The 24,925-nt window shown below is 41.6% G+C and overlaps 1 pseudogene; it reads right to left on the reverse strand.

Annotated features, from left to right (window-relative positions):
- LOC121531488 overlaps nucleotides 1-24,925 on the reverse strand; it is a 111,639-nt pseudogene that overhangs the window by 63,001 nt on the left and 23,713 nt on the right.

A 24,925-nucleotide genomic window follows, 5' to 3' on the forward strand; every position in this document is an offset into this window, starting at 1 on the left:
TCCTCCACACAACACCCGTTCTGCCAGTCACATTCTGTTAAAGTTACCCAAAGCACACACAGCCCTCGGTCGCTCCTCTTTTCAGTTCACTGCAGCTAGAGACTGGAACGAGCTGCAAAAAAACACTCAAACTGGACAGTTTTATCTCCATCTCTACATTCAAAGACTCAATCATGGACACTCTTACTGACACTTGTGGCTGCGTCGTCTGATGTATTGTTGTCTTTACCTTTTTGCTGTTGTCTGTGCCCAACAATGTTAGTGCCATGTTTGTGCTGCTACCATGTTGCGCTGCTGCCATGCTTTTTTGTCTTAGGTCTCTCTTTATGTAGTGTTGTCTCTTGTCGTGATGTGTGTTTTGTCCTACATTTTTAATCCCAGCCCCTGTCTCCGCAGGAGGCCTTTTGCCTCTTAGTAGGCCGTCATTGTAAATAAGAATTTGTTCTTAACTGACTTGCCTAATTTTATAAAGGTTAAATAAATAAAATAAAACATCTCCCAACATCGCCCTGGTTGAAAAACCAACCAAGGTGAAACTTTTCACCTTAACTTTGCAACTAACTTTAGCTAGCCTAATGATGGCAGTGTGATGTTGTGGAATGCCACCAATAACATGTCATGCAATCATTGGTGGTTGCGTGCAGTGACTGCTATGGACTATAGACCACCTGGAACAGCACCATTCTCTACCTCAGAGGTTTATTCATTCCGGTAAACTCATGGGCATAGACATCAGAATGAATAGAACCTCCTGAGTGGTGCAGTGGTCTGAGGCATCACTACAGACCCGGGTTTGATCCCAGGCTGTGTCACAACCGGCCGTGACTGGGAGTCCCATAGGGCGGCGCACAATTGGCCCAGTGTCGTCCGGGTTAGGGGAGGGTTTGGCCGGGGGGGCTTTACTTGGCTTATCGCGCTCTAGCGACTCCTTGTGGCGGGCCGGGCGCCTGCAGGCTGACTTCGGTCGTCAGTTGAACGGTGTTTCCTCCGACACATTGGTGCAGCTGGCTTCCCGGTTAAGCGGGCGGGTGTTAACGAGCGCGGTTTGGCGGGTCATCTTTCGGAGGACGCATGACGCATGACGTTAGGGAGTTGCTGCGATGAGATCGGAATTAAAATTGGGAGAAAAAGGGGGTGAAAAAAAATATTTTACAAAAAGAAATCAGAATGAATAGAACAGGCTTGGAACCTCTAACCCTGGCAATTTGACTGGTCAACTCATGGGTACACTTGCAATGGCTGCCTGGTCACATTTTATTTGTTACATGCTTCATTAACAACAGGTGTAGACTAACAGTGGAATGCTTACTTACGGGCCCTTCCCAACAATGCAGAGAGAGAAAATTGAGAAATAATAGAAAAGTAATAACACGTAATAATAAAAGTAATAATAAATACACAATGAGTCACAATAACTTTTAATGTTTTGAGCTTATGCCGCGACCATTTGTGGTAGATGGTGGCAGATTATGGTAAATTGCGTCGTTCTGTCATTGCACCACACTATCACAAGGGGGAGTTAGAACGCTGATCTATCGGTAGTCTAAACTGTGGCACAAATTGACTATCTTTTCGTAAATTAATGGAGGCGTTTCAGTCCGAGAGTCTCTCTTCTCTGGCACTAGAGTCCTGCATCGGGCAACAACAACAAAAATTGCTGGCAGTGGTCCTGGAATTGAGCGAGAACTTAGGTAAATACAATGGCATGTCGACTGCGATTTTTTGAAAAATAGGCACGTGGGCTTTTGGTTTCTCTCCCTCTAAAAACAGAAATAAATAATTCTAAATAACAAACTGGCTTTATTTACCACAGTGTGAAAGAGTGATAGCCTTTCAGAAATGTTTTGACTGTACAAGGGGTTCAAGTACAGAGTTGATGTGCAGATGTGCGAGGTAATTGATGTAGATATGTACATATAACTAGGAATAAAGTGACAGATAATAAACAGTAACAGCAGCATATGTGATGAGTCAAAAATGTTGGTGCAAAAAGGGTCAGTGCAGATAGTCCAGGTAGCTATGTTGTTAACTATTTAGCAGTCTTATGGCTTGGGGGTAGAAGCTGTTCAGGGTCCTGTTGTTTCCAGACTTGGTGCATCGGTACCGCTTGCCATGCGTAATGCAATAATTTCCATGGTAACATAGAATGTTCATTCAAATGATGCTAACTGATGTGGCTCATGCAATGAGTTGAGTTGATTCAACAAATCACAGCACAGACTGATGGGTACACTTCCTGCTTTGCTCCTATGGGTACACTCACAATGGCCAGCAGTCCACCTATTATGCCATCATTGTCTTGAATGGGTACACCCGTTCTATTCAATGAGGGGATTTGATTAATCTTGCCCGGCTCTCGGGTAGGCATGTTTTGCACCGGGTGTTCGGAAAGTCACCCAGTAAAATACTACTTGAGTAAAAGTCTAAAAGTATTTGGTTTTAAATATACTTTAGTATCAAAAGTAAATGTAACCGCTAAAATGTACTTAAGTATCAAAAGTAAAAGTATAAATCATTTCAAATTCCTTATATTAAGCAAACCAGACGGCACCATTTTCTTGTTTTTTAAATTTACAGATAGCCAGGGGCACACTCCAACATTTAGACATAATTTACAAATGAAGCATGTGTGTTTAATGAGTCCGCCAGATCAGAGGCAGTAGGGATGACCAGGGATGTTCTGTTGATAAGTGCATGAATTGGACCATTTTCCTGTGCTGCTAAGCTTTCAAAATATAACTAGTACTTTTGGGTGTCAGGGAAAATGTACGGAGTAAAAAGTACAATATTTTCTTTAGGAATGTAGTGAAGTAAAAGTTGGCAAAAATATGAATAGTAAAGTAGTACTTTAAAGTAGTACTTTAAAGTATTTTTTACTTAAGTTCTTTACACCACTGTGTTTTATAATAACATTAAATTGTTTATTAAAAAAGAAAGTACCTACAATGTTATTTCTTGAAAATGTGATTTGTATAAGATGCTATGAGCCTCCTCAACTTCCTGGGGTAAGGTTAGTTGGATGTAATTGAACAGAAAATAAATACATGACAATGTTATATTCAACAACCAAGAAAATAAATAGGCCTATCCAACATCAAATATAACAGTCTCAGGGATCATTAAGCATATTCATTTATAAGCCGTATTGATGATGTTACAATACATTTAGGTAATTTAGCAGATGTTCTTATCCAGAGCGACTAACAGGAGCAGTTAGGATTAAGTGCCTTGCTCATGGGCACATACAGATTTTTCGGCTCGGGGATTCGATCCACCAACCTTTCGGTTCCTGCCCAAAACTCTAACCGAAAGGCTACCTGCCGCAATACTATTGACGGCTCTCTTGGTCTTGTATACTTGAAGACTGTGTAGCCAACTCATCGTTCAAAGGGTGTTAGTGGTGAAGTGTGAGGCTGTTTTTCTTCCTCTTGTGTGTGGGTTTACAGGCTAATTGGGATATTATTGGCATAAAAGCTAGACTGGCAATTGCAAGCAACATGTTCTTCTCTACTACCACTATTGACTTTATACTTCTTACACTGTTCGGTAATATAAATTCTTGTTCATGTAGACCCAGATTGTGAAGTGCGTGTCCCATACATTCTATTTCTATGGCGCACATCCACTCGTTCTAGACACAGTTTACCTAGCCTGCATGTCATCATTGTCAGACAAACTTGAAAGGGACTACATTATGGGATGTAGGCAGGATACTCAAAAATACAGTTGGAAAGGTGTCATTAGGTAGGCTATTATTTGAATCTTAGAGAGTAATATAAATATCCTGTGAGTAATATTAGCCAAAACACTTATGCTTCAGAGAGCTTCCCATTTGGACCGTCAGGTGTGGCACATCGTTTCCAGTTGATCCTGGGCATTCTGAAGAAAGTCTCCAACACACCAGGATTGATGAGAGAAATCGGAGTGTTTAGTTACAGATGCCATCTTCTGCTGCATCATCAGTCTGATGTTCTACCTCCTCCATTATCGGAATAAGCTGGTCCCATTCTCGACAGCCGAGACATTCACTGTATGTTGGTAGAGGTAGGCATCTCCAGCAACCGCACCACCAGTCACTGTGCGTTCTGGGAAGAGCCTGTGTTTCCTTGACATCTGCTCACTAATTTCTATCGGTCAGCCCGCAAATGGAAGTATAATCCTTCTCAAACCGATACGGCACAAGAGTACCATTCTGAAAATAAGGCAGGGCTCCAATTTCCTCTTTGTTCTCGATCTGACATTCTTTACTCTCATAAAATGTGACAATTGTTTACATCCTTTAACCGCGCCCACCTCGGAAGTCCCGAACCTTGGTCCTGACTCACGGTGCGCACTACTTCCTGGATGTCAATAAAAATAAAAATAAAATTCATTGGTAAAAATTAGCCTACAAAAATAAGTTAGCTGACAAATTGTGCAGAGAATTTGCATATAAAAAGGAAGTTTCTGTGTGGGTGGCAGAGACAGATACTAGATCAGAGTACTCCTGCTAGCAGAACCTGAGAGAGATTTCACTTTTGTTTATTATCGATTCCACTTGCTTTGGCAATGTAAACACGTTTCCCATGTCAATAAATCCCTTTGAACTGAGAGAGAGAAAGACACATACAGAGAGAGAGAGAGAGACATACACACAGAGAGAGAGAGAGAGAGAGAGAGACACATACACACAGAGAGAGAGAGAGAGAGAGAGAGCGAGAGACACATACACAGAGAGAGAGAGACACATACACAGAGAGAGAGAGAGAGAGAGAGAGAGAGAGAGAGAGAGAGAGAGAGAGAGAGAGAGAGAGAGAGAGAGAGAGAGAGAGAGAGAGAGAGAGAGAGAGAGAGAGAGAGAGAGAGAGAGAGAGATCTCTGTGATGTGAAAGTCTGCATAAAGTGTGCATACGTCATGAGTGAGTGAGTGAGTGTGTGTGTCAGCTGGGCTATCAGGCTAACACTAGTTAGCAGGTGTGAGTGGACAGGGGGAGAGGGTTAGGCCCCTCAGATGGAAAATGGGCTTTAGACACTCAGTGATCTGAGAGATGAGTGCATATGCAAGCATGAGCACAAACAAATACATACACACACAGATTGGCATGCATTCAATCACCCACACATACTTTGCATACCAGTACGCAGCCACCCACACAAATAACTCCCATACGCAGAGCATTCACTTACAAATCTCACACAAATGCTACCCCCACACAATGCGGACAGACACATGCCCATTATCTGTGCCAATTGCTGTGTAACAGATCAGTGTTGTGGACAGTCTCTGTGTGTGTGTGTGTGTGTGTACACACACTTACTGGAGCTGTTTTGAGGCCATTCTGGTCATAGTATTTCTTCCTTTCATACTTATCCCGGATGAAGACCTCCACTGCTCTGAGATCAGGGGTTAAGGAATGACACTGTGGTACACACACACACACACACACAACAGTCACACACAAACACATACACAAAGAGAGACACAGAGACAACACACAGACACACCACTCGCTCCAGTGGCATTATTGGATTTGCACCTTCATGAAACTTTGATCACAACACAATAGCACCGCTACTGAAAAATGTATATCCTGGAGGAAGAGAGAAGAGAGATGGAACTAGAGGTGGAGAGGGATAGGGGCAGAGAAGGAGGATGAAACGGGGCAGAAGGTGAGAGGATGGAATGGAGTGAGGAATAGGGGAGAAGCGAGAGGCATGGGAGGAAAGGAGGAGAAAAGAAAGGGAGAGACTGAAATTCACAATGTGGAACAACAAGAGAAAGGGTGAGGACACTGTCAGAGCAGGGAAAAATACAGACCCTTGACAAAAAGTGTGTGTGAATCTATTTGGGTGCTTCTCCTGTAGACACATCTTTATTCATGCTGGAATTTACACGAGACGAGTCAGAAGCCAGGGCAGTGTGTGTGTGTGTGTGACAAATAGAGGGCAACTATCTGACAACAGAGAAGTAACAGAAAAGGAGATGGGAAAGATGGGAGCGAAGAAAAGAAAGACCGACAAAGGAACCATGAAAAAGGAATGGCACTTTATCAATACAAAAGGTGAGCGTGAGAACGACAACATGAAAGCAAAGAAACACATAGCCTTACATTTTAAATACTCCAACTACCCACACATTGAATATACTGTACGTAGGCCTACATAGTCTATCTCTACCTCTATGCCTTTGAGCTTCTGTCAGAACTAGCAGTAGCCACCAAAATGGCAAAACTGATGACCACACAAAAATAAAAGCTAGATATCAGATTATATATTAGAGAACAATCTTGAAACAAGCTGACAGTGTGAATTCCGTCCGACTTTGAACAGGAACAGATGTTATTAAGAACACACAGCTGTCCTGTTCCTCCTTATCAGAACAGCAGGCAAACCAGTACTATGCTGCCATGCTGCGTTACACTCTTCAATATAACAATGCACTCAAAAGGTGCTGTGTCCAAATGCGTGTCTCATCATAACTGGTTCCAAAGTAAAGTGGGAAAAGGAACTGTGTTTTGTAGAGTAGGGTGGTGGTCAAATACAGATGCACACAGAGAGGTTCATTATTATAAACCACACACACGAAGACGAAAGGATACTGGTCTGTCTGTGGCCGTCTGAAGTTGTCTGGGAGGTGGGCTTCATCCAGCTGTTTGGCCTTGGTGTTCCCCATGTCCACCATACATCCTCATAAATCAAGCCAGCCCTTCATGAAAGCAATTCAGTTTGTCCTTCTCATAGCAACCTAATGCCTCAACCCAACTTTCCTTGAATAGTCCAACAAATGTCAGCTCTGAGAAGGCTATCCCTGTGGTGTAAACTTTTCCAAAACATTGATGGAGAAATGTGCTAGTGACGCAAACGTTGTGATAACCCTAATAAAATAATACAATTATAAACAATTGCATGGGAGTCATATTTGTTCAATAATATTATTAGAAAACATTTCTATACGTAGTGTGATTAGTGACATTTACCATTTAACCCAATCCGATACCATTAGCATTGCAAAACACTATCCAATGTTTGTTTGGGACGTTTACCATTGAACAACATTAGAGACCATAAGATTGAAACCATTAGAACCGCTGTAGCCTAATGGTTTGCTTGTTCACCAGAAATGGTCTAACAGTAACTAATCCAGACCTTTTTTGAAGGGAATAAACCACACACATAGACACAGAGGGGTCGTTTCCTGGACACAGATTAAGCCTAAGAGAAGGACAAACTGAATTGCTTTCATAACCACACAATTTATTTTGATCATGAGCAAAAGCTATTGGTTTTCTACCCAAAGTTGCAAAGACGATGTTGTGATCCATTTAATAAACACAAGAGACCAGCAAAATGTATAAAAGGGGTGTGGCAGTAGCAGGAATAGCGGCCTCTAGTGGGCAAAACCAGGTACTTTCACACTAATTTATGGAAATAATGCAAGGGACTTCAACAGCACATTTTTCTGAACTGGGGACAAAAGAAAACATAACCAGATTCACAGGGAATACATAACATAGGATGAAGAAGCAATAGCCTACTCCAAGCCACAGCTCCATACTAATTGTTAGACATAGAGAACAGATACTGTATACTGGTTGTTGGATTGGGATTGGCGTGGGGGGGTCTGTGGATGGCTTTTGATAATTTTATTGTATTCCTCGTCTTACTCATTGTTACGAAGAATTATGGTCCAAATCGGATGTTAGGTACTATATTTATTAAATATTATATGAATCCTAACAATTAAAAAGAGTCAATTTGGATGTAATCAATTGACTTATTTTTTCAGAGATCAAATTATATTTCAACAAAATAATTGAATCTGTTTCTAACTACAGAAACGATTCCAGCACAATTTGAGATGGTGGGTGTCGAAATCCTCTTGTGCTTTTTGAGGTAGAATGACTCACATTAAAATCGAGGGCAAGGTCTTCAAAACAAATGGAATGAAGAGAAACTGAACAAAAAGTCACAACCTGACTGCTTTGAAATGTTATATTTACATTCTAGTCAGTTTGTACTTGGTAATGACACACACAGAAACCTGGAAAACAGACAGGCAGGCACGCTGGCACCCGGAAACCACACAAACAGGCACACACACAGTCGTGCACACACCAGACAGATGAGGATGATAGCGTTGGGAGGAGGAATGAATGAGCTGAAGTTGGAATAATCACCCATCAGGAATTAATTAGGGTTAGCAATTAACATTCAGAGAGAGACTCACGCTCTAGCGATCCCCACAGATAACAGCTATGCACTCTCTTCAATAAACCACAGATAGGCCTCCTGAGTGGCGCAGTGGTCTAAGGCGCCGCATCGCAGTGCTAACTGTGCCACTAGAGATCCTGGTTCGAATCCAGGCTCTGTCGCAGCCGGCCGCGACCGGGAGACTCATGGGCGGCGCACAATTGGCCCAGGGTAGGGGAGGGAATGGCCAGCAGGGATGTAGCTCAGTTGATAGAGCATGGCGTTTGCAACGCCAGGGTTGTGGGTTCGATTCCCACGGGGGTCCAGTATAAAAATAAGTATGTATTCACTAACTGTAAGTCACTCTGGATAAGACGTCTGCTAAATGACTAAAATGTAGATGTACATGTTGGGTTTGAATGCATGCACAAATATTTTCTTTTTTTCATCCTCACAAATATATACAAACTTTTTCCATAGTTCTTACTCGCACTGCCTCACACCCTCCCACACTGAACACCACCAAAAAAATACACAGACCAAACTGTCCGTCACACACCCCCATAAACGCATTCCCATGTTACCTGGATCTGTTCTTGGGTCCATTGGTTCAGGTTGACAGATTTTACTCTGGAGATGTGGACTCCCAGGTTCCTGTGGATGCCAGCACAGCGGATACACATGAAGACCCCCAGGTTCCACGATGCCCACCGTGGACCTACACAGATGCAGACACACACACACATAGTTATTATTCTAGTACTGCACGAACTCCAGGGGTGTGCTGGTTTTTGTTCCAGCCCAGCATTGACACTGATTCCTTTTACTAAGCGTGGTCCAGTCTGAAGAGCATTGATTAGCCGATTAGTCAGAACCCCCTGCCATAGATCAACCACTGACGGACTACAGACCTAATCAGCCAACCTAACAAACACATCCCCTAAAACACACACACAGTGCCCTGGAGACTCAATGAGTGACAGTTGTGCTCTCCAACTCGGGGAGACAGGCAGCCGAGCTTGAAATTAAGACCCCTACCGTCAACCTGAGGACAGGGCCTTACGTACGTGTGTGTGTTACAGGGGAGCTGGAGGCACTAACAGGCCTTCTCAGTAGCTTCTTACTACTGGCCTGGTCTGTGACACCATTGTTCAAAGCTGTCGAAAATTCAATCCACCCTGAAAGTGCTTGAGGAACAAGTGGCGGTAGATAAAGTTGCACTCAACCACTGATACAGGGTTAGGCTAGATATTTTTGTCATACCCATGATTTGATCTAGGATCAGATAGGCATGCTAATCATAACCATTAGGCCCCATCTGATCCTAGATCTGCGGTTAAAGGGACAACGTCTACCTCTGGCGCTGGGGAACAGTGCTCTGCTGCTCTCTGGTGGGGGCTGGATGCTATACAGTCCAGGTTAGGTTGTGGCTAATCTCGTTCCCAGACACTTCCACCCAAATGTGCAAATAGTCTGGTGGACCAATGCATCAAACTTGGCCAATACATGAGTGGCATGTAATTAGTAAAGATTGGTAGAGGCGGGGCACGCGTAGACAAGATGGCGTATTGAATAGAAATCGGTACGAAACACATTTTACATTTACATTTTAGTCATTTAGCAGACGCTCTTATCCAGAGCGACTTACAGTTAGTGATTACATTTTTTTTTTTTTATACTGGCCCCCCGTGGGAATTGAACCCACAACCCTGGCGTTGCAAACACCATGCTCTATCAACTGAGCTACATCCCTGCCGGCCATTCCCTCCCCTACCCTAGACGACACTGGGCCAATTGTGCGCCGCCCATGAGTCTCCCGGTCGCGGCCAGCTGCGACAGAGCCTGGATTCGAACCAGGATCTCTAGTGGCACAGTTAGCACTGTGATGCAGTGCCTTAGACCACTGCGCCACTCAGGCGCAGTGGTCAAGATAAAAACATAATATTCAAAATCAGTAAATTAGACTAAATATTAGCATTTCATATATTCGCAGTTAATATAATTCAATCTGGATAATAACACAAAACAGATCATAAGGCTAGAGAAATATATCGACAAATATTACAACAACACGCAACACCCAAACATGACTGAAGACAAGCGTGGAGAGCCGATCCCCAAAAGAAAACGCGACTCATCGACTGATACAGATGATATATGCTTTTCACCACTGGGTATGGTAAGTGTGGAAAGCGACCTGTTGAAGTCGATAAATGACAAATTGGGCATACTAAAATTGGTCAGTAAAGACGTAAAAGAGTTGAAAGCGAGTCTTCAAATGAGTGACGAAAAAGCTTTGGTAATGGAGAAAGAAACCAAATAATTAACAGTGACAGTTTCTAAAATGGAAACGGACGTTAGGGAACTAAAAAAGGAGAACAATCTTCTGAGAGAAGCCTTACTAGACATCCAAACTAGATCGATGAGGGAAAATCTAGTACTTACGGGTATTCAGGAAAAGGAGGGAGAAATAACAGAGAATATTATGAAGGACTTCCTGCATACAGCGCTACAAATCCCACTCGAGGCTGTCGTTAAAATCCAACTCGAACGTGTACATCGTTTCGGAAAAAGAGGACAGAAATATGAGCGCCCAATCGTTGCCAAATTTGCTTTTTTTAAGGATAAAGCTATGGTGAAAAGCCTAGGAAAAAGACTTGCTGGCACGAAAATAGGCATGAATGATCAGTTCCCGAGGGAGATTGTAGAAAGGCGCAAAGTTCTGTATCCAATCTTCAAGGAAAACAGATTAAAAGGGAAACGTGTTGCACTAGTGGTGGATAAATTATATATTGACAACCAAATGTTCAGAGACACAAAGACTACTCCATGGCTATTCTAAAAGTTGTAATAGAGGAGTCAAATATTGGAGCACCTGATACTAGCAATGATAGGGATTGTAATATTAAATAATATTTATTGTAAGTATAGTATTTTATAAAAGGATAAAAAGATATAACAAGCAGAATAATACATATTTAAATACAAATAATTAGAACATGGCTTTTTTGGCGGGAGGTTGTTGTTTTGGCGGATGGTTGTTGTGGTTGGTCCTGTGTTCTCTCTGGCGTCCTTTCCCCCTTGCGGCAGATGTGGATGCGGGTGCGTTTGCACGCTCAGCCCATTTCTTCCCCAGTCAACCATGTGGTGTGCATTTTTGTGTTTGAAAAGGTGCAGCGTTAATTGAGTGAGAGGGGAAATGGTTGCATATCCCAGAGCCGACCGGGGGTCTATGAGCAGGGGTACTGAGAGAGAGCTTTCAATTTTGTGTAGATGAGGGATATACATTTTTAAATATAGTATACATCTAATCTAATTTTTCATTGTCCTATCATGATGGAAAGATCCCTAACCCTATAACCTGGACACCGACCTGAGCGACCCATACACCAAAGAGAAGTTCCCATCTCTTTTATGGACCTGCTGTGAATATGCAGCCTAAACAGAGAAATAAATGCGGTCAGAGACCTACTTGAGCAGCACCGCCCCCTCAAGATTCTGAGCCTGCCTGGCAGGGTTGGTCCTACAAAGCCAGAGCCCCCTGATGGGGAGAGCATAATATACAAGGAAATTCTCAAAGCTGCTAATGAGAACCTTGACGACCTTTTACCTAGCCGGTGGGGATTCCGGTGGGGTACGCCCACCCAGGTAGTGGCAGTGCTGGCAACACTGGCTGCAGTAACCCATGGGGAGGGGGTCACACTCGGACAATCAGAGAGGGGGTTTATCATTGTAGCCCAGGTGGCACAAAATAATCAAAGGTCTGACCGCATGGAGATGCTTGGGAAAATGGTTACAACAGGGGATCAGAGTGTTTGTGTCTCAGGTGAAGAGGGTGGATCTGATCTCCATCACATAGGACTTGACATAGATTAAGTAGATTAATCAAATCTCACATTGTTATCAATTTCTGCTCAATCTGCATGCTTTCTCAATCAGCTTTAACTGTATGTGCACTCGTAAATCAAGTTATTTCTCGAGTTGGGCTCTGGGATATAACAGCCGTTGAGTATCTGATTTTATGGTGGATTGTGGAGGAGGGGGGTTGAGTGTGTTGGAGTATGTGAGTATGTGCGTGTGTGCTTGTCTGGCATCTGTTGTGGGGGGGTGGGGATGTTGGGGGGGGAGGGTATGGTATGGACCACGGGAATTATTTGCTAGGATAATAATTGCTTGTCAATTAATTAAATGTAATACAATGGCAATCCGGGTTATATGTTAGAATCCTATGCGTGAACTGCCGACATTATTCCGCATATTAATTGATAATGATGGAAAATAGGATATGCATAATAAAAAATAAAAAATAAAATATATATATATATATATATATATATATATATATATATATAGAGGTGAAAGCATTGGAAATGCTTTTGGCGGTTAATCTGCTTCTGTTTTGTGGGTGGTACTGTGTGCTGTTTTTCGATGGATGGGTCCTGGCCTCTCGGGGCCTTAGGGATGCGGAGGGACGTGGGTGGGATGCTGATCACTGGGATGACGGCTCAACTTGGGATGGGGAGGGGCTTTAGCGGGGAATTAGTGGAGAACAATTGAAGGGTTGCTCCGTAGCAGTGCAAATATCACGGTACAGCTATATGGACACTCAATCATTACGCTATTTTTTATTGGTAAATTTACAAACATATATAATGATAAATAGACTTGAAACTTGTATCTCATTATGGTGTATGGTGAAATAAGTATAGCCAGTTATAATTGTAATGGCTTAGCTGATAATAACAAAAGAAGAACAATATTTACATGGCTCAAAGAGAAGGAATATAATATTTATTGTATACAGGAAACTCATTCAACAATTCGAGATGAAGTAGCGTGGAAAAAATAATGGGGGGGAATATACTTCCCCCATGGGCAAAGAAATTCAAAAGGGGTGATGATATTAATTAATAGTAATTTCGATCCGAATGTGCAAATTGTACAAATAGATACACAAGGTAGATGGATTATTTTAAATATGTTATTGGACCATAAACAGATATGGCTCATTAACCTTTACGGACCAAATAATGATGATCCACAATTCTTTGACAATATATATAATAAATTATCAAGCCTGCAAGCAACTCAAGACAATATTATTATGGTGGGGGATTATAATACTGTTTTAAATAGCTCAATGGACCGTAAAGGAAATCACACCACAAACAATCACCCACATGCTCTTAAGGAAATTGTGAATGTTATGGATACATTAGAACTAGTAGATATATGGAGGCTTAAATATACTGATCTAGTGAGATATACATGGCGGAGACTGAATCAAGCTAGTCGTCTTGACTTCTTTCTTATCTCATTCTCGTTGGCACCAAAAGTAAAAAAGTGTTGATAGGGGACAGAATGCGGTCGGACCATCATATAATAGGCATATACATTACTCTTACTGAATTTCCACGTGGGCGAGGATATTGGAAATTTAATCAAAGCCTATTGGATGATAATTTATTTATAATTAGAACAAAGGAATTTATAACTGACATTTTCCAACATAACATAGGTACAGCGAATCCCCTTATTGTATGGGACACCTTTAAATGTGCCTTTAGAGGCCATGCAATTCAGTACTCATCTCGAAAACAAAAGCAATTTAGGTCAAAAGAGTTTATACTAAGAAAGGAAAAAGAAAGTCTAACAGAACAGATAGATGGCAATAAAAACTGTAACATAGAGGCTCAGAATAAATTAGAGGAAAAACAAAAAGAAATGGAGAAACTTATTCAAGAAAAATCAAGTGTAATATATTATAAAAAATAAAGCAAACTGGATGGAATATGGGGAAAAATGCACAAAATTCTTTTTTAATCTTCAACATAGGAATGCTACCAAAAAGAACTTAATGAAACTGGTTACGATTGACGGAGTCACCCATAATTCACCAAATGATATTTTGAAGGAAGAAACAAAGTACTTTAAGCATATGTTTTCTTTTCAGTCGCCTCCATCTCCTCTAACTGAAGCTAATTGTAGAGATTTTTTTTCTATTGATAATGTCAAATTAACAGCCACACAGAAAGACTCATGTGAAGGTGAAATTACAGAGGAGGAACTTCTGGATGCAATTAAAGACTTTAAGTCTGGGAAAACTCCAGGGTTGGATGGCATACCAGTCGAGGTATACCAAACCTTTTTGATATACTAAGAGGACCGTTATTAGCATGTTTTAACCACTCCTATGTAAATGGTAGATTATCTGACACTCAAGAAGAAGGTCTGATCTCATTATTACTGAAACAGGATACAAGTGGAAAATATAAAGAGCCAGTCCATTTACAAAATTGGAGGCCCCTTACACTTCAGTGTTGTGATGCAAAAATCCTAGCAAAATGTATAGCGCATAGAATTAAAAAGGTATTGTCGGATATTATTCATTCTAATCAGACAGGTTTTTTACATGGAAGATACATTGGAGATAATATAAGGCAAGTATTGGAAACAATAGAACACTATGGAAAATATGGGAAACCAGGCCTGCTATTCATAGCAGACTTCGAAAAGGCATTTGATAAAGTTCGACTGGGGTTTATATATAAATGCCTGGAGCATTTCAATTTTGGAGAATCTCTTATAAAATGGGTCAAAATCATGTATAGTAACCCTAGGTGTAAAATAGTAAATAATGGCTATTTCTCAGAAAGTTTTAAACTGTCAAGAGGAGTGAAACAAGGTTGTCCACTATCGGCATATCTATTTATTGTGGCCATCGAGATGTTAGCTATTAAAATCAGATCCAATAATAATATCAGAGGATTAGAAATACAGGGCTTAAAAACAAAAGGTGTCATTGTACGCTGATGATTCATGTTTTCTTTTAAATCCACAACTAGAATCCCTCCACAGCCTCATAGAGGATCTAGATACATTTTCTAACCTCTCTGGATTACAACCAAATTATGACAAATGTACTATATTACGTATTGGATCACTAAAAAATACAATTTTTACATTACCATGTAGTTTACCAATAAAATGGTCTGATGGTGATGTGGATATACTCGGAATACATATCCCAAAGGAAATAAATGATCTCACTTCAATAAATTTTTATAGAAAGTTAGCAAAAATAGATAAGATCTTACAACCATGGAAAGGAAAATACCTGTCAATTTGTGGAAAAATCACCCTGATTAACTCTTTAGTATTATCCCAATTTACCTATTTGCTTATGGTCTTGCCTACGCCTAGCGAACAGTTTTTTAAATTATATGAGAAAAAAAGATTCAATTTTATTTGGAACGGCAAGCCAGACAAAATTAAAAGAGCATATTTATATAATGAATGAAATTCGGAGGACAGAAATTATTAAATATTAAAGCATTAGACCTATCACTAAAAGCTTCAGTCATACAAAAGTTATACTTAAATCTGAACTGGTTCTCAAGCAAATTAGTAAGATTGTCTCACCCAATGTTCAAGAAAGGCCTTTTTCCCTTTATTCAGATTACAACCTCTCACTTTCAGTTATTTGAAAAGGAAATAATCTCCCAAATGTCACTATTTCTAAAACAAGCCATTGAAAGTTGGTTGCAATTTCAATTTAATCCTCCAGAAACGACAGAACAAATAATGCAAAAAATATTGTGGTTAAATTCAAATATACTAATTGACAAAAAAACTTTCTTTTTTGACAGAATGTTTAAAAAAGGTATAATCTTCGTAAATGATATCATCGGTAGGACTGGTGGAGTTATGTCGCACATGCAGCTGACAAAAACATATGTAAATGTCTGCTCTACCCAAAATTACAACCAAATAATTGCAGCCTTACCGCAAAAGTGGAAGAGGAAAGTGGAAGGGGGAGAAAGTAAGGAACTTGTCTGTCGGCCTTGCATTAAATAACATAATTGGTTAAGGAAAACTGTGATAAATAAAAAAGTATATCAGTTTCACTTAAGGACCAAAGGATTGACAGCCGTCCCATATAGATTGCAAAATAGTTGGGAAGAGATCTTTGACGTACCGATCCCATGGCATAGTGTTTATGAACTGACACGCAAAACGACACCGGATTCAAAAAATTAGAATCTTTCAATTTAAATTATTATATAAAATTCTTGCTACCAATAGAATGTTATTTATATGGGGGATACAATCTTCCCAGCTCTGCAGATTTTGCTGTGAAGAGACAGAATCATTAGATCAATTGTTTTGGTTCTGTCCATTTGTAGCTTGTTTTTGGACACAGGTCCAGGAATGGCTAAAGGATTGCAATATTTACCTGGAACTAACCTTGCAGATAGCATTACTGGGTGATCTGAAAAGTCATAGTCAATCAATCAATAATATAATAATACTTTTAGCAAAAATGTTTATTTTTAATTCACAATCTGTAGAAGCAATGAGAATAGAAAGGTTCAGAACTTTTGTAAAACATCACAGTACGGTTGAAATATATATGGCAAATAGAAATCCTATATGGATGGTGTTAAGAGATAGATGGGAGGTATTGAATAGAGTTGAAGGATGGGACTAATAACAAATAACAACAAATAATAACAAAGATAGCTAATAATGTAAGCATACTGTGTCCATAATAGCACAGTTAGAAAGATATGGCATATAGAAGCAAACCGGATGGACATCATGAAAATGATCGGAGAGGTTGAGAGTAGAAGAAGTTCAGGAGCAATAAAAAAAAAAAGATATATATATATATATATATATATATATATATATAATAGAATTATTGTCAAATTAACTCTGTCCATAAGGTGTAGATAGTAAGTATAGACCGGAAGTAGAGGCCTGGGCATTGTTGTTCACTAATTTACTCCAAGTAGGGAAAGGATGGTGGGGTTGAAAAGTAATAAAGGGGAGTATATATATAAAAAAAACATTTAAAAAAAACATGGGGGATTGGAAGTGATGCAGACAATTACATTGATAGAAGATACAATCTATCTGCAATATTAAGCTGATCCATTCCCCCCGAAAAAAATAAAATTAATAAAATACTAAAATAAAATAAAAAACTTGGCCAATACAGAAAGATCGGGAAAAACTTGATGCATTGGCTTAAATCGGCTTCCCCTAACCCTCTCCAGTATGCATCTTCTGTGCACCACAAGTTTCTGCCCGGGTCCTGCCTCCATTTGGAGTCACGCCTCGCAGTCATGTGATTCGCTCAAATTAACTTCACTCAGTAAGATCACTCCAATAGAATTCTAGGGTCACTCCCACTAAGGCCAATTTTGAATCATTGATGTCCCAGGCTTCTTTGTGCAATAGCCTGGGGACGAGGTTAGGTTGTAGCACTAGCTCCCTCAGAAGGACAGACGTGTTCAGATTAGTTAAAGAACTGCAGTAGCTCACAAAGCACATACAGTACATATTCTACAAGCAAGAATGCCACATGCATACACACCAGGGATGTGCATCTTCCCTTTTAATGACAATTCGATACACATCTAGATACATGGGCTCCGATACGATACAGCAATGATATGTTTTAGTTCAAAGCGATTCGTCGATTTGGTTTCATTAGAGGAACGAAACGATGTGGTCGATTTGGTTTCATCAGAGGAACCAAACGATGCGATTCAGTTCGATATGATGCGGTTCGATGCACTAACATTTGTTGGATGGAGACATCCATTTTCCATTCAAAATTGTTATCTGCTGCTGACGGAGCTCTGGAGCTGGGCCTCTCTGAACTGGATATGTCTGAGCTGTGTGTGTGTGTGTGTGTGTGTGTGTGTGTGTGTGTCAATGATGTACAGTGCCTTCGGAAAGTATTCAGACCTCTTGACTTTTTCAAATTTTGTTACATTACAGCCTTATTCTAAAATTGATTCAATAGTTTTTTCCCCCCTCATCAATCTACACACAATACCTCATAATGACAAAGCAAAAACAGGTTTAGTAATTTTTGCACATTTATTAAAAATTAAAAACTTTACTCAGTACTTTGTTGAAGCACCTTTTGCAGCGATTACAGCGTCGAATCTTCTTGGGTATGACGCTACAAGCTTGGCACACCTGTATTTGGGGAGTTTCTCCCATTCTTCTCTGAAGATGCTCTCAAGCTCTGTCAGGTTGGATGCGGAGCGTTGCTGCACAGCTATTTTCAGGTCTCTCCAGAGATGTTCGATCGGGTTCAAGTCCGGGCTCTGGCTGGGCCACTCAAGGACATTCAGAGACTTGTCCTGAAGCCACTCCTGCATTGTCTTGGCTGTGTGCTTAGGGTCGTTGTCCTGTTGGAAGGTGAACCTTCGCCCCAATCTGAGGTCCTGAGCGCTCTGGAGCAGGTTTTCATCAAGGATCTCTCTGTACTTTGCTCTGTTCACCTTTGCCCCGATACTGACTAGTCTCCCAGTCCCTGCCGCTGAAAAACATCCCCACTGTATGATGCTGCCACCACAATGCTTCACCGTTGGGATGGTGCCAGGTTTCCTCCAGACGTGACGCTTGGCATTCAGGCCAAAGAGTTCAATCTTGGTTTCATCAGACCAGAGAATCTTGTTTCTCATGGTCTGAGAGTCTTTAGGTGCCTTTTGGCAAACTCCAAGCGGGCTGTCATGTGCCTATTACTGAGGAGTGGCTTCTGTCTGGCCACTCTACCATAAAGGTCTGATTGGTGGAGTGCTGCAGAGATGGTTGTCCTTCTGGAAGGTTCTCCCATGTCCACAGAGGAACTCTGGATCTCTGTCAGAGGGACCATCGGGTTCTAGGTCACCTCCCTGACCAAGGCCCTTCTCCCCAGATTGTGCCTTGACACAATCCTGTCTCGGAGCTCTACAGACAATTCCTTCGACCTCATGGCTTGGTTTTTGCTCTGACATGCATTGTCAACTGTGGGACCTTATATAGACAGGTGTGTGCCTTTTCAAATCATGTCCAATCAATTGAATTTACCACAGGTGGACTCCAATCAAGTTGTAGAAACATCTCAAGGATGATCAATGGAAACAGGATGCACCTGAGCTCAATTAAGAGTCTCATAGCAAAGGGTCTGAATATTTATGTAAATAAGGCATTTCTGGTTTTCACTTTGTCATTATGGGGTATTGTGTGTAGACTGCTGAGAATTTTTATTTATTTAATCAATTTTAGAATAAGGCTGTAACGTAACAAAATGTGGAAAAAGTCAAGGGGTCTGAATACTTTCCGAAGGCAATATGTCTATTTTGAATGTAGGCACCTGGGCCTGTATCTTAGAATAGGAGTACATGTGGTGGGTACCCACCCACACATTACACACCAATACGTGCCCATAAGTCATCAGGGAAGCTCAGAGCAGTGTGGTAAGTGAACAGAAATAGAATTCATATATATCATCTCAGACCATTCAAATTACTAGGCTACTTCTGTCACCTGAAGAAAATGAAGTACAGTGGTATTATGGATAACAAAGTACTATTGGGTTGAGAGATCATACGTTTAGGCCTCTATCAATTCCTTGACACTCTCTCTCTCTCACAGAGTTATTGGGCTTCTGGCACCACCTGTTGGTGATGAGAGGAACAGTAGGCAGGCCTCATGATGACACAGAGAAGATGGCTTCTCTGACTATTTGGAGCACGGTTTCCTAAATGTTGAAAGTTGTTGCAGAAACAAGTCTACCTTGGTTGGGTCCAAAAAAACCTGCAGGATATCAGACAAAGTGTTGTGTGAGGCTAGCCTAACATCCAGTTCCATTGGCTCTGGCTCCCACAGGTTTGCCACAGATAGAAGCATCCGTTTAGAACTTATTCTCACCATATGGTGATAAGAGGACGTCAAGTGGCGGGAAGTGGAAGAAGATGGAGCCTGATGAAACTTGGCCGACATTCTGCTTATTTCCGCACTCATTAAACATTCAATCTCAATACAGTTTTCTGTTCCCAAAACTAGAATCTGTTACGAACAGAGTGCACTACGTTTTGTAGACTTCACCCTTTCTAAAAGTTTACAAAAATGGAATTGTTAAGGAGTGCAACGGTGAATTGAGTTATTGCACACGCACTTCACAGAGCAGGCATTCCCTAACGGAAATATGCAAATATGTGTTAAAATGCACCACTAGGATATTGCTAGCTCATGCTTGGCTCTGCCCACCTCCTTGCTGGATCTGCCCACTATGCTTCATTTGCTCCCAATTGGAAACAACACTGGTGGTGTTGGGTTAGTTACCAGTGTCTTTGGGTTTACCTTGGCTAGGCCTACATTCAGTAGTGACAGAAGTTGGCTGCCCTCTCCTTCATACAGCAGGCAGAGAGAGAGGGGGGTATCAAGGAGAGGTCAAAACAACCCTCTGTGCCAAGCGGGCTTTCTTGCCAAGCTTGCTGTACCAACACAGAATAAATTATGCCAGTTCAGAGAGAGTGCCCCTGTTCTGAACATTACATGCCATGCTGGGTTGGCAGGTAGCCTAGCAGTTAAGAGCGTTGGACTAGTAACCAAATGGTTGTTGGTTCAAATCCCAGAGCAGATTAGGTGAAAAATCTGTTGATGTGCCTTTGCGCAAGTCACTTAACCCTAATTGCTACTGTAAGTCACTCTGAATAAGAGCGTCTGCTAAATAACTTAAATACAAAATGTAGACGATACCACTAGAAACACGTGCCAGTCCCAGCACAAGGGAGTAGGCTAGTTTAATGAGATAAAGGCCAGTCCTCTTTTTTAGCCTAGATAGGCTTACAAGCCTCGACACATAGCAGAGGTACACAAAAAGGCTAGTTCAATATTTGTAAATATTCGCGCGCCTCACGCACGTGTGATAACACCTCAGAATACAGGGCAGTGTGCACACTGTACAGGCACAGAGACACAGGCAGGCTGGGTGGAATAACAGCTGAGCAGCTCTGGTGAGCAGCTCTGTTGAGTCACTCACTACACTGTAGTAGTCAAATGGATTAAATATATTTTTTCCTCAGCAATCTACACACCACACCCCATAATGACTAAGCGAAAACAGGTTTTTAGAAATGTTTGCAAGTTGATAAAAAATAGAAAACAGAAATACCTTATTTACATAAGTATTCAGATCCTTTGCTATGAGACTCGAAATTGAGCTCAGGTGCATCCTGTTTCCATTGATCATCCTTGAGATGTTTCTACAACTTGATTTGAGTCCACTTGTGGTGAATTCAATTGATTGGACATGATTTTGAAAAGGCACACTCCTGTCTATATAAGCTCCCACAGTTGACAGTGCATGTCAGAGCAAAAACCAAGCCATGAGGTTGAAGGAATTGTCTGTGAAGGTCAGAGACAGGATTGTGTCGAGGCACAGATCTGGGGAAGGGTACCGAAAAATGTCTGCAGCATTGAAGGTCCCCAAGAACACAGTGGCCGCCATCATTCTTAAATTGAAGGATCGAGGGAAAGATGAACGGAGCAAAGTACAGAGAGATCCTTGATGAAAACCTGCTCCAGAGCGCTCAGGACCTCAGACTAAGGTGAAGGTTCACCTTCCAACAGGACAACGACCCTAAGCCCACAACCAAGACAACACAGGAGTGGCTTTGGGACAAGTCTCTGAATGTACTTGAGTGGCCCAGCCAGAGCCCGGACTTGAACCCAATCCAACAACTCTGGAAAGACCTGAAAATAGCTGTGCAGCAATACTCCCCATGCACCCTGACAGAGCTTGAGAGGATCTGCAGAAAGGAATGGGAGACACTCCCAAATACAGGTGTGCTAAGCTTGTGGCGTCATACCCAAGACTTGAGGCTGTAATCGCTGCTTCAACAAAGAACTGAGTAAAGGGTTTGAATACTAATGTAAATGTGATATTTCCGTTTTTTATCTGTCCTTTGGTCTGAGGAGTCCAAATTTGAGATTTTTGCTTCCAACAGCCGTGTCTTTGTGAGACGCCGAGAAGGTGAACAGATGACCTCCGCATGTGTAGTTCCCACCGTGAAGCATGGAGGAGGAGGTGTGATGGTGCTTTGCTGGTGACACTGTCTGTGATGAATTTAGAATTCAAAAGGCACACTTAACCAGCATGGCCACCACAGCATTCTGCAGCGATACGCCATCCCATCTGGTTTGGGCTTAGTGAGACTATCATTTGTTTTTCAACAGGACAATGACCCAACACACCTCCAGGCTGTGCAAGGGCTATTTTACCAAGAAGGGGAGTGATGGGTGCTGCATCAGATGACCTGGCCTCCACAATCCCCTGACCTCAACCACATTGAGATGGTTTGGGATGAGTCGGACCGCAGAGTGAAGGAAAAGCAGCCAACAAGTGCTCAGCATATGTGGGAACTCCTTCCAGACTTTTGGAAAAGCATTCCAGGTGAAGCTGGTTGGGAGAAAGCTGTCATCAAGGCAAAAGGTGGCTATTTGAAGAATCTCAAATATAAAATATAATTTTTTTGGTTACCACATGATTCCATATGTGTTATTTTATAGCTTTGATGTCTTCACTATTAATTCACAACGTAGAAAATAGTAAAAAGAAAGAATAATCCTTGAATGAGTAGGTGTCCTAAAACTTTTGACTGGTAGTTTGTGTGTGTGTGTGTATGTGTGTGTATATATATATATATATATATATATATATATATATATATATATATATATATATTGTGATGTCACGAGAGGCTGTGTCCTGGAGGGACGTTACATCCCCCTGAGGTGGCTGCAAACCCAGATAGCTATGGCTCCATCTGCTGGTATGGTCGGGAACTCCACCCCTCTATGGCCAATCTTCCCACGCAGCTGAAACAAATGAGGAGCTGATGAGCTGAAGGTTTGGGAAGGGAAGAGACACACTGAGAGGGTGTGTGTGGGTGGTGAAGAAACACAGTCTCCAACCTGGGCTCTCTGGAGGACAAGAGTGCTGCACGTCCACTTCCATGAGGAATATAAGGATTTGGAGATACTTACCTTTGGGAAATACTCACCTTTGGATATATTCGCCTGTGGAAATACGTGAGAGACATTTGGAAGGACTTTTTGCTGGGTTGGCCACTAGCTGCAACGTGGACTACAGTAAGGCTGGGGAAAAGTTATCTGAGCGAGTGAGAATTATGATTTTGGATGTGGAAGAGACATCCCTGAACTGTTAACCCTTAAAGAGCCACAAGAGAACAGAATTTTGTTATATTTTCGTTAATTTCCCAAGACCTTTAATAAAATCCTTGTTTTGTTTGAACCTTGTCTCCTTGCACTACTTGAGCAATCCCGCTGAAAGCCGTGTAGCCTCTCGTGACGTCACAATATATATATACAGTGGGGAAAAAAAGTATTTAGTCAGCCACCAATTGTGCAAGTTCTCCCACTTAAAAAGATGAGAGAGGCCTGTAATTTTCATCATAGGTACACGTCAACTATGACAGACAAAATGAGAAAAAAAATTCCAGAAAATCACATTGTAGGATTTTTAATGAATTTATTTGCAAATCATGGTGGAAAATAAGTATTTGGTCAATAACAAAAGTTTCTCAATACTTTTATATACCCTTTGTTGGCAATGACACAGGTCAAACGTTTTCTGTAAGTCTTCACAAGGTTTTCACACACTGTTGCTGGTATTTTGGCCCATTCCTACATGCAGATCTCCTCTAGAGCAGTGATGTTTTGGGGCTGTCGCTGGGCAACACGGACCTTCAACTCCCTCCAAAGATTTTCTATGGGGTTGAGATCTGGAGACTGGCTAGGCCACTCCAGGACCTTGAAATGCTTCTTACGAAGCCACTCCTTCGTTGCCCGGGCGGTGTGTTTGGGATCATTGTCATGCTGAAAGACCCAGCCACGTTTCATCTTCAATGCCCTTGCTGATGGAAGGAGGTTTTCACTCAAAATCTCACGATACATGGCCCCATTCATTCTTTCCTTTACACGGATCAGTCGTCCTGGTCCCTTTGCAGAAAAAACAGCCCCAAAGCATGATGTTTCCACCCCCATGCTCCACAGTAGGTATGGTGTTCTTTGGATGCAACTCAGCATTCTTTGTCCTCCAAACACGACGAGTTGAGTTTTTACCAAAAAGTTCTATTTTGGTTTCATCTGACCATATGACATTCTCCCAATCCTCTTCTGGATCATCCAAATGCACTCTAGCAAACTTCAGACGGGCCTGGACATGTACTGGCTTAAGCAGGGGGACACGTCTGGCAATGCAGGATTTGAGTCCCTGGTGGCGTAGTGTGTTACTGATGGTAGGCTTTGTTACTTTGGTCCCAGCTCTCTGCAGGTCATTCACTAGGTCCCCCCGTGTGGTTCTGGGATTTTTGCTCACCGTTCTTGTGATCTTTTGACCCCACAGGGTGAGATCTTGCGTGGAGCCCCAGATCGAGGGAGATTATCAGTGGTCTTGTATGTCTTCCATTTCCTAATAATTGCTCCCACAGTTGATTTCTTCAAACCAAGCTGCTTACCTATTGCAGATTCAGTCTTCCCAGCCTGGTGCAGGTCTACAATTTTGTTTCTGGTGTCCTTTGACAGCTCTCTGGTCTTGGCCATAGTGGAGTTTGGAGTGTGACTGTTTGAGGTTGTGGACAGGTGTCTTTTATACTGATAACAAGTTCAAACAGGTGCCTTAATACAGGTAACGAGTGGAGGACAGAGGAGCCTCTTAAAGAAGAAGTTACAGGTCTGTGAGAGCCAGAAATCTTGCTTGTTTGTAGGTGACCAAATACTTATTTTCCACCATAATTTGCAAATAAATTCATTAAAAATCCTACAATGGGATTTTCTGGATTTTTTTCTCTCAATTTGTCTGTCATAGTTGACGTGTACCTATGATGAAAATTACAGGCCTCTCTCATCTTTTTAAGTGGGAGAACTTGCACAATTGGTGGCTGAC

The sequence above is a fragment of the Coregonus clupeaformis genome, chromosome 1 (genome assembly GCF_020615455.1).
Source record: "Coregonus clupeaformis isolate EN_2021a chromosome 1, ASM2061545v1, whole genome shotgun sequence".
NCBI classification, from domain to species: domain Eukaryota; kingdom Metazoa; phylum Chordata; class Actinopteri; order Salmoniformes; family Salmonidae; genus Coregonus; species Coregonus clupeaformis.